This window comes from Camelus dromedarius, chromosome 14, assembly GCF_036321535.1.
Source record: "Camelus dromedarius isolate mCamDro1 chromosome 14, mCamDro1.pat, whole genome shotgun sequence".
Taxonomy (NCBI): domain Eukaryota; kingdom Metazoa; phylum Chordata; class Mammalia; order Artiodactyla; family Camelidae; genus Camelus; species Camelus dromedarius.
In genome coordinates, this window is record NC_087449.1 from 22,365,541 (window position 1) to 22,375,361 (window position 9,821).

Genomic DNA, 9,821 nt, shown 5'->3' on the forward strand with positions numbered 1-9,821 from the left:
TTCGCTCACTCTCCAACTCTTTCCAGTGCCTCCTGTTGGCAAAACCTAACAGGTGAGCAGCTGTTGTTCTAAACTGTTTGTAGTCATTCTAAACCTGCCATGTGTTCACGCAATTCCATGCATCTGGGTGGCTGTTGTCTCTGCCTGAAGGGCCCACTGATTCCCCAGCCCCTTTACCACCCCAAGTTGGCTGGCTAACCCCCATTCCTTATCTGTCCCCAGCCCAACACTCTCCTGCCTGGGCTCCCCGAGAGCCTTGGGCATCCCTCTGGAGCACTTCTTACACTGCCGGCTATATCTCTAACAAGACTTGGAGCTGCCGGTGGGCGTGCACTGTGTCTCACTCACGTCAGTAGCCCCAGCATCAGTTGCAGTGCCTGGAACATAACAGTCAAATTTGGCTGCTAAGTTCCAAGGAAGGAAGTAGGAGAGGACAAGCCTGGGATTGGACTGTGGAGGGACTTAGATGCCCAGCTTTGGAATTCATATTTCGTTTGGTCACTGCTAGGTACCTTGTGAATGCTTTTTGGTCACATAGTGAAACTGACCCTAGCCTTAGTCAGATGGCCTGGACAAGAGCGACTGGGAGTGTGAAGCCTCTGAGGAAGTTGGTGCTGTGGGTGAGCAGGGGAAACGGGATGGGGCAGGAGAACCACAGTGGGAAGCAGAGGCGATACAGACATCCGGGAGATGGGACTTCAGGACCGAAACCTTGTTTAGATGGGAGAGGAGGCAAAAGTAACACTAGGATTTTATGCTTAGGCTTCTGGAAGGGTGACGGCCCTGTTTTCAGAAAGGAGAGGTGGGGAAGAAAGAGTTTCTTGAGAGGAAGGAGAAGCTAAGTTTGATTTCACTCATGTGGTGTTTCAGTTGCTAATGGGGAGAGCCTAGATTTTAGCTCCTCTTGGCCCATGTTAAACTGTATACATTAATAAGCCTTAAACTTTGACATTCACAAACATCTGCAGGGTCCAAAAGTAAAGTCCTTGTGGTCCCCTCCCTCTCTCCCTTGACTTAATCCTGAATGAACAATGTCTGTCTCTCACCACTTGCTTGTAATCATTTCGCCAAGGCAGTGGAAAGAGGGGTCATGGTGAGGAAGGGACAGTTACCTGAGCAGGGAGGGCTGGGGACAGAGGAGGTGGCAGCAGATCGTGGGTGAGGCAGGAATGAAAACAAGTGGGGATGCAAGGCCGGTGCCAGGTCTCTGGACTCCAGAGCCAGCAGCGTGCCATCCAGGTCAAGCTAGCGGAGGCCTAAGAGAAGCAAAATCACTGTCCACCATCTTCAAACTGCCACTGAGCGAGCCCCAGTTGTGAAACAGAGCCACCCTGTCTTTTCTGCTTCCCCATCTCCTCCCTGGGAGACCCGCCTCCAACCAACCCACAACAAAAAAGCCCCAGGCACCCAGGTCTCTGGTTAAGAAACATTCTTGTTTTTTTAAGTTAAAAACTGTTACCTCAGTAATAAATGTTCATTGCAGGGAAAAAAAATGAGAAAATACAGTCAGGGAGAATAATAATTTCATCGCCCTCAGATGAGTACTGTTGGTATTTGGTCTTTTATCCGAAATTTTACATTTTTGTATATGTGCGAATCTATGCATTCACATATTGTTTCTTAATGTTTCTCCCAGATTTTAGGTGGGAAAAATAATGGGCAGTCTTCTAAAGTCACTAATGGATGTTGTTCAGTCCTACTGCACCACTTGGAGTCTGAATCCCCTGCTGACCTCAACAACCCACGTGGCTGAAGCCCTGGCATAACCAGGTCAGCCTCCGGCCGACTCGGTAGTGCTTCACGCACCTCAGATGAGGGCGCTCTCTCTTGCATAAGTCCGTGGGCGGATTTTTTTTAGCCAAGGCAGTCCTAAATGTCAACAAGAAGGCGCCACATGCTTGGGACTATCTCAGTGTGCTCCAAAGGGGAGGGGTGCTGGGCCCAAGCATTTCTTTGTGGGAGTGGGGAATGGGGGGGAGGCATTCTGGTGAAGAGAGAAGAAGGAAGAACTCTCATTTGGAAAATGCCCATTACACGCCAGTTAAGCACTGCTGGGTGAACCATCCATCACCCTTGTATCAAAAGTTCAGGGGACCCAGGGGAGAAGCCTCTGCCTGCATCCTGTTTGAAGGTGGGGATGTCAGGCTTTTGGGAGTGGTTCTTCACTCAGAACTTTTCAGAGATGCCTGAAAAATAGAGGCAAGTCAAGGGTCTCAAAACTAGCTCCTTGAGAACAACTGCAGGTGACGCTGCGGTCACTCTCTAGGGCTGGGCAGGTACAGGTGGCAGAGCCAGGACCATCTGAAGCTTCCGCCTGCCTTCCCAAAGATGACCAGCAGGTGGTAGCAGAGCACAGTGCAAATCAGGACCTGGGAAAGACAAGTTGGAACCCTCATACTTTTTTTGATTGATTGATCCTTTTTTTTTTTTTTCTTTTCCACTTCATGGATAACTTAATGAGTCCCACCTCAGGGGGCTAGCCCATGATTGTCTCCTAACCCTTTGGAGATTTGGAGTCTAGGGATCGTATGTCCTCACTCACCACCATTCTGGTTTTCACACTCCCAAGTTAGAACACCTTTCCCATGAGAAGCGCACTATTTGACAAGCTGGCTTCCATCTTTGTGCACCTTCAGGCCCGGACGCCTTTTCTTACTTGAACACTTACTAGTTCTGAATTGTTGGAAAAGTTACCAAGCCCCCTTTTTCTAGTGAGGATATTAACCATTATGATGAGGATTAAAATCAGCACCCAGCTTGAAATGTGGTAAGGAGCCCAGTGATGCTGAGATTGTGATTAGGCTTCTAGTAATTCAATGTGTATTTATTTGGGGAAAAAATGACAGCTGTACTTTGTTTCACGCACTGTTCTAGGCATTAGGGATATAGAGTGGAAAACAGAATTCCACGCCCTCCTGAAGCTTATAAGCTTATATTTTAGTGAAATGTACAGGCAACAAAAAGTGAGTAAAATAAATATTAATATACCTTTAGTTAGTGGTTTTATTTAAAAAAGAAAAAGAATGACTTGGGAAGTCTCTTTGTCTCGGATGGTGTCTCTGAGGTGAGGAAATCAGCTTGAGCAGAGACCTGCCTGCAGTGGGGCAATGACCCATGCACATGTTGAAGTGTTTCAAGTTGAGAGGTACTAAGCGAAATTGTCAGTGTTCTGACAGTCTGACTCTAAAATGTTTTTATCCAGGTTAATTTATCTGACCTCTTGACAAGGATTTTGGTAGGCCTTCCTTATTTGTGGGTTTTTTTTTTTCTTTTAAAGCTTCCTTCCCTTTTTAGGAAGAGCAAAAAATCCTAGTGCATCTTAACAGTTATCTATTCTGCCATGTTGGAAGAACTTCTTTTTATTTCTACAAAGACACTTAACTTTCTTTACTAAAAATCTCTCTGCCTTTCCTTGCCCACACCCCCCTCTTGTCCACACTCCTCTTTGCCCCAGGAGGCTGATCTGTGTGGACTAAGGCCTCTAAGTCGTCTCCCTCTGGTTGGGTTGGGCTCGGTGGAACTCTGGGAGGAAACTGGAGGAAGGTGAGAAGAGAGATGGTGAGGTGGTTATTCTGGGGCTCTGCCCTTGACTGGAGCTGCAAGGCCTCCAGCTTTCTGTGTCCCTCAACCAAACTGCTCCTCGCTGCTCCTCTCAAGGTAGCTGACTCTCTCTCATTATGTTCTCGGGTGGTGCTCCATCCTCTCATCTTTTGGGACCTAGGAGTGGTAACACTTTGGCTATGACTTTCTTGACATCCTTTTGAAAAGGGAGCCCAAAATCTTAGCCAAATAAGTGGGTTGGAACAGATCTAGCATGGACAACCTGTTGGGTCATCTCGTGTCACCCCTGGTGAAGAGAGGGTCCTCTGGACCTCTGAGGTCCTTCTGTGCTTAAAACAGCCTGGCAGCTTTACGTTCCCTATCAAGTTAGTAAGTGTGACACCACAGAAGAAGGAAGAGTGTTCCTCGGTTAAAGGTCTGAGGGTGAGCCCAGTCATGGTCTGGAAACTGAGAAATAGCTGAGGATTATTAGAGAAACCCACCACTTGAGTTCATTGATTTCAAGGGAGAGGTTGTGAACTTGTGGCAAGGTTCAAGGCTTACACTGTAGTGCCTATATTAATAAAAATTTTGCAAAGCAATCCTTTAATTTACAGAGAAATTTCTCCTTGTGAGTTAGTCAGCATTTGTATTATTATTTAATAAGTCGGTTTACCCACATACTTACTAATTGGTTTGCTGAAGAACACATCTTGCACGTCACTCTTTCCTTTCAGGTTCCATTTCTTTCTTACAGTATCATTATCTCTTTTGGTAAAGGTCTGTCAGCGGTAAAGTCTAGGTGCCCTGTTCCTTTCTCTCATGACTTTACAAATATTACTCTATTCTGGTTCCCACCCTTACTTTTGAGAAATCTACTTAGAGTTTAATTGTTCCTCTTTTGTCATTTTTTTCCTCTGATTTCTTTTAGTACCTTTTCTTTGTATTCGTAGTTTAGAAGTTTTATCATCTGTCTGGGAATGGATTTAGTTTTATTCACGATTTGGTTTGTGATTTCCTGGGTTTTAAGATTCACATTTTAAAAATTATTTTATTTTATTTTAGTTTTTTGTGGGGGAGGTAATTAGGCCTATTTAATTTTAGAGGAGACCCTGGGGATTGAACCCAGGTCCTTGTGCATGCTAAGCATGCGCTCTACCACTTGAACTACACCTTCCCCCTCATATTTTTTTAAAATTAATTCTGAGTCATTGTTTGTCAGACAACTCTTTGAATAGTACCTTCCTTTCATTCTCTTCACTATCTCTTCCTAGAGTCCCCATCAGACACCTTTTCTCTTCACCTCCGTGTATTTTAACCTCTCTTTCACATATTCTTTTCCTTTGCCTTTAGGGGCAGCATTCCTGGTAAATTGATGAGCTTTATCTTCTAGTTCACTAAATCTCTTTGTCTTTATTCTGCTGCTGAGTTTCCCATTACTTTTAAATTGGAATGACTATTGTTTTATTTTCTAGAAGTTACATTTTGCCCTTTTTAAAATCCACATGTCTGGTTAGCAATGATGATTTTCTATGCCACTTTCAGTTCTTTGCTTTGTCTCTATAGTTATTGTCAACGCACTGGTTTTAAACTTCTCATGTATCTAATCTGTTTTTCATTGGATCTGATGACTTATTCCCATAGCTCATGGTTTACTCTTTTGATTGTGAGCTTCTCCTTAGTGAAAGGTTATCTGCGGGAATCAAGGTAGCTCAGCTGAAGGCATGAACTTGTGGAGAGATTTAGCAATTGTTCCTTCTAAGCACCTCATTGGCAGTCATGTTTATAATCTCAATGACTATATATTTTACTTCTATAAGTTATATTTGTGTCTTTTTCAGATCTGTCTGATCTTTGTTAATATCTCTTTTGATCGTATTTTTCATTCCTTTTTCAATTAAATTACTCTTATTTATGTTAAGGTCTATCTGATAATTCCAATTTCTTACATTCTTGAGGGGTCTGATTTTGATGTTTTTCTTCTCTTTCCTGTTTATGGAACATTGCAACCTCATGTATTTCATAGTTATGGACTCTGAGTTCGTGTTTGGCTGATTTAAAGCTGTGTAATCCTGTGCAGTCTGGGCTGGAGACGTGTCCCTCTGGAGTAGTTTTGAATTTGCTTTTGGCAAAAGCTATAAGGATATTATACCACAGGACCACATTTATGGTTTCCCAAACTTGTGCCAAGACAAGACTCTGGTTATGAATTCTCAGGGAGGAGTCTCTCCTCCTCAGATCCCAGGACAAAATGGATAAGGTTGCTGCTGTTTCTTCTTGCAAACAGCAATATTTTATCTGGTATTTTCACTGGGAGTCGAGCCCTTCAAGGAATCTGATCTTAGTTCTAAATCCACGTCTCCCAAACGCCCAAGATCTCGTTTGCCCCTAGTATGCTCCTAAAACACAAGTTCCTGTGTCAGACCAGCAAACAGTGCAGAGAATCAGCAACAGATGTTCAGGTGCTTATAGCTCTAGTTTTCAGTTCCCTCTTGTTTTAAGCCCATGAAGATATGCCTTCATTTTTGTAGGATTATCTGAGCATTTAAAAATAGATTTACCATAATTAATGAGCATTTCTAGTTTTTTTAATAAGAAAAAATGTCAACTTATTTAACCCACCATATCACCGGAAGAGGAGTCCTCCTTCTGTATTATTTAGAATATAACTCTATTGCAGTGCATTCGGCGGTCCCGTGGATCTGTCTTTTGCAACAGTGTTTGGACGGAACAGACCCAGGGACGCCCCTTGCTCCAGCCTCCGACCACCCTTCAACCTTCTTTTCAGTCGCAACCTTCAGAACCAGCCACTCTGCTATCCTCAGCCTCTGGGACCAGCCAACACCATTTTGTAGCTTAACTCCTTATTACCGATCAACCATGAGCTCCCAGATTCGTCAGAATTATTCCAGCGAGGTGGAGGCCTCCGTCAGCCACCTGCTCAACATGCTTCTGCGGGCCTCCTACACTTACCTCTCTCTCTGGGCTTCTATTTCGACCGCGATGATGTGGCTCTGGAGGGCATGGGCCACTTTTTTTTCACAAATTGGCCAAGGAGAAGCCGGAGGGTGCGGAGCGTCTCTTGAAAAAGCAAAATCAGGGCGGTGGCCACGCCCTCTTCCAGGACATGCAGGGGCCCTCTCGAGATGAGTGGGGTAAAATCCAGTACGCCAAGGAAGCTGCTATTGTCCTGGAGAAGAACCTGAACCAGGCCCTTTTGGATCTGCATGCCCTGGGTTCTGCCCGCCCAGACCCACACCTCTGTGACTTCCGGGACAGCCACTTCCTGGATGAGGCGGTGAAACTCATCAAGAAGATGGCGACCACCTGACTAACCTCCGCAGGCGCTCTGGTCCCCACACTGGGCTGGGCAGGTATCTCTTCGAAAGGCTCTCCCTCAAGCACGACTAGAAGCCTCTGCAACCCAGCGGCTTTTACCAAGCCCCTCTGGTGTCAGGGCTCCTGCCTGAAGCCTCTCTGCAGTCACCAGGCAGCTTTTTAACCATCCTGGAACCCTCTCCCAAGCCTTGGACCAAATGAAACAATAAAGCTTTTTGCAACCAAAAAAAAAAAAAAAAAAAAAAAGGGTATAACTCTAATATTAACTGTATAAGCAATGGCTCTTTGAACATAGCATCTTATCACCGCCAACAAAGCATGGATCTTCTAAATGAAGTTCTGGCTCTTCAGACTTATTCTGGCCACAATCTTAAAAGACTATCGTTTTGAAACAGATTTTATTTGGAAAATCAAAGCTGAAGAGCGACTTCTTTGTCTGGGCTGTTTATACCTTCCCCATTCCCTGGACTAATGACCTTCAGTCCATGGCTTAGTTTTAATAGGAACGTGGCTGTGGATGGAATAAAGAAGTCAGGAAGTGACTGGGAAGAAAAGGTCCATCGGGCAACAGTCCACAATATACTGGCTAATAAGGCTGTCTTTTCCAGCATTTCCTTTTTAAAGTATGTTTCTCTTTCTTTCCACATTTTATTGTGAAAATTTCAAATACAGAGAAAAGTTAAAAGAATGATATAATGAACACCTGCAAGTCTACCACCTAGATTCAATATTGTTTATATTTTTCTACATTTTTAAATAATATGTATGCATAGGAGATTATATATGTATATATGTATGTGTGTATCTATATAATCATTTGAAAGTAAATTGTAGGCTTTTTGATACTTCGTCTCTAAAACAAAGAATGAAGACATTTTTCTACATAACCTAAAACTTTAAACGATAATTCCCAAATATCATTTAATCTTCAGTCCATTTGTGAATGTCCAAGTGCGTATTATAGCTTTGCCCCCACCGTTAACAGTTTTAGATAAAGAGGACACCTTTGGTTGATACTGGATGTTTTTAGCATGGCAAAGCTTTGGAAGAAGGGAATGGTTGTGTCACTGTTTGACTACAGAAGCCCTTGACAAAGAAAGACAATCTAAATTCTACATTTCCCAATATTCTGAGAGTATGGAAGTTGCAAGAGGCATTTTATCAAACTTAATGTTTCAGATCTAATATAAATCTCCCAAACTCAACAAATTTTTATACACTATAATCTTTCCTACTTGGAATTTTATTTGGTTACAACTGTGTGTAAGCTTTTTAATTTTTCAGAATTGATATTATTACATAAAATGTACTTTCCATTTAGGCTCCCCAAAACTGCCAGTGATAGCCACCTTAGGACTGAGGGCCTGGGCGCCGGGTCCGCCTCTTTGTTTCCCAGCCGTGATTCACGAGTACCCACCCAGCCAGCCAGCTCCTGGGGAATCCACACTGTGGTACCAGTGAGTTGGTCCTGAAAACTCATGCACACCCTGGCTATAATAAAGCAGACAACACAAATGCAGAAAAACTCCATCTTGGCCTGATTCAAATCAAGCCATTCAAAGGTAACTTTTAGTTCCAGCCAAAATTTTGCCATTGCTATAAAGCCAAATGGCTTCATTTTTCATTTGGTAATTTCCCTGGCGTATGCCTGTCAGTGGTTAAGATGCTAGTCTTTAACTGGTTAAGATTGCAAAAGTAATGATCATAATACATTAGGTGTTTTAAACAGGGTGAACATTATGTGGCTGCAAAGGGTTTTTATTTCAGAAAACTAATTTCCTTATATGCAATGTTTTAGAATCATATCTTTTTTCTAGGTTTAAGTGTGTATATTTCTGACAGAGTTAGGGTGATATGACTGACCTGCCTCTCTTACACGTCCAAGTACTACTTGGCATGAATCTCTGCCTTCCAGGCCTGGCTTTTCTCTCTAAATACGTCTCTCTTCTGCTATGCTATACTCCCACAGCCATAACACCCCTCTTAATCCCCTTACTCTCCAGCGGACTTGGCCTACACATCTGGCGGAGCTGTTGAATCCAACTGTAAATCTTGGCTGGGAGCAGTCTCTCAGTCTTCGTGGCCAGAGCACGCAGGGAGGTAGCCTTGTGTATCAGACAGTGCTGGGTGTGTCTTGCTGAAGTTACTGACAGAGGACTTGAGGGAGTTCAAGGCAATCAATTTGCTATAAGGACCCTAGTGGGGCAGTTGCCCTGGAGAAAATAACGAACATTTCTCCCTTCAAGTGCCCTCTACTGCAGATTGACCACCTCCTGGCTCAGAAAGAATAGCCGCCTCCTGTGTACCTCTCATCCACTTCACCAAGATTGCATTTCCTTTCAGCATTTTCCTATTTAAATGACCTCACTTGTTAGATACAGTCATCCTTTCCTCTGATGTTTTGATGATATGAAGTGTAAAAGATGTGAGTGCTATATGTAGGTGGTACAGAGAGGTTTAAAGTGACCTCAAAGTGACCTTCTACCTGAAGCTCCCTCCCATTCCTACCCCAAGGAAGAGACAGCAGGTAATTATTTCGACACTGGTACCCTATGACTGTATCAGTGAGGGGCACATGACTAAGGGCGCCATGCGTCCCAGCATAAAGGACTGCATTCTAGGAGTGCTGGAAATGAGTGAAACCAAACTATCTTCCTCTGTTACTCAGGCTGTGGACTACAGAATACAGCTTGAATCTATACATATTCAGAAAAAGAGATGCCTGAAAGGCACCTGCCTGGGAGTTGGTACAGAGATCACAAAATCAGCATCCTCTGGCGCTGCCTCGGTCGCTGGCAGACTTCCGGTTCCAGCGCCCGCTCCCGTCTTCGTGGGAAGTGGTTGGCCGGGCAGGTTGGGTGCTCGTGGATTATCACTGCGAAATAAAAGGGGCAGACTTAGAGCCTGCGTCCTCAGTTCTAACGTAACTAAGAATGTAATTT

General features: G+C 43.9%; 1 pseudogene; it reads left to right on the plus strand.

The window, feature by feature from the left end:
- The first annotated feature begins 6,217 nt into the window (after window positions 1-6,217).
- On the plus strand, window positions 6,218-7,048 carry LOC105107138 (ferritin light chain-like; annotated as a pseudogene).
- Window positions 7,049-9,821: the final 2,773 nt, after the last annotated feature.